At 36.8% G+C, this 1,295-nt stretch overlaps 1 long non-coding RNA gene across 1 annotated transcript in view; it reads left to right on the forward strand.

Annotated features, from left to right (window-relative positions):
- The window catches only part of LOC137624985 (uncharacterized), a 148,711-nt gene extending 147,905 nt beyond the window's left edge, over positions 1-806 (forward strand). Inside the window, exon 4 of the long non-coding RNA XR_011040793.1 lies at positions 744-806. This is a non-coding gene — a long non-coding RNA (uncharacterized lncRNA). The remainder of the gene's footprint in view (positions 1-743) is intronic.
- Positions 807-1,295: the final 489 nt, after the last annotated feature.

A 1,295-nucleotide genomic window follows, 5' to 3' on the forward strand; every position in this document is an offset into this window, starting at 1 on the left:
CGTTTGATATTATGGATTCAGATTGCTATTCTCCCAAGTAATTTTTTTTAGATATCGTTCAGTACTGTAATGAAAACTAAACCGAACATTAAGAAGATAGTTTTACAATTATTGTTTTAGTGTTGTCTTCTTTATATATTTCCGACCGTAGACTTAAAGACAAGATGTTGACAAATTTCATAGGCGGAGAACTCAAATCTCTGATTGCTCTTTCTAGTAGTTGTTTATGGGTTATGTATTTGTTACCATCCTTTGCCATTTATCACCTTATATGTTACTCTATGAACATGAGTCATGGTATGACAATGAAACAATATCCAATAGATTTTGTAGATATGAAAACAAAGCCCTCAGAAGAATATTGGGAGTTAAATGGTAGGGCAGGATTAGAAATGAAACTAAGAGAGATTTCTCAAGTGCTATATGAGGATGAGATCATGATGAGGGGTAGATGGAGATGGTTTAGGCATGATTTTTGCACTCCGCAAGAGTGATTAATTCACCAAACGTTTGACTGGGCTCCACAAGGCACTAAAAGAGTTAGAAGCCCCAGGTCTACATGGCTGAGGACTATGGAGGGGGAAGTTGGAGATGATGAAGGGAGAAGTATTGAATTAAAAGCTCAAAATAGAGACGACTGGCGAAATCTAACAGAATCCCTTTGCGTTCCACATGAATTTGTACATACACGTTGTATAAAATCACTGAAAATATAAGTAACCCCTAATTTCCTTCTTTCACAGCACCACCAAGAAGCGAAAAGAAAATGCCTACTTCACCCGGCGCGAGGACTTAGAGAAGAAAAGGTAAGACCGAAGAACAATCAGTTGTTTTTGTATTTGATTGAACAGGTGTTCTGGGGAAGTCTCGCACCTGCGTCTGAAATTGTTTCATGCGAAAGAAATTGGAAGGGCGAGTCACAGAGGTCAGAGATGGTGTGTGTGGGCGTAGGTATAGATTAGTTATCATCATCATCTTATTATTATTATTATTATTATTATTATTATTATTATTATTATTATTATTATTACTTGCTAAGCTACAAACCTAGTTGGAAAATCAGGATACTATAAGCTCAGGGGCCCCAACATCGAAAATAGCCCAATGAGGAAAAGAAACACGTAACAAAATTAGAATAAATATTTTCTATATAAACTGTAGATATCAGCTGGTTGGTTCACAAGGAAAATATTTGAAGTAATGAGTGGGAGGTAAAGAAATGTTGATGAACCTGAGGATGATGTGGAGATATTTAAGAAACGACGGTGCTGCGGAGAGAGAGAGAGAGAGAGAGA

Source organism: Palaemon carinicauda, chromosome 31 (assembly GCF_036898095.1).
Source record: "Palaemon carinicauda isolate YSFRI2023 chromosome 31, ASM3689809v2, whole genome shotgun sequence".
Taxonomy (NCBI): domain Eukaryota; kingdom Metazoa; phylum Arthropoda; class Malacostraca; order Decapoda; family Palaemonidae; genus Palaemon; species Palaemon carinicauda.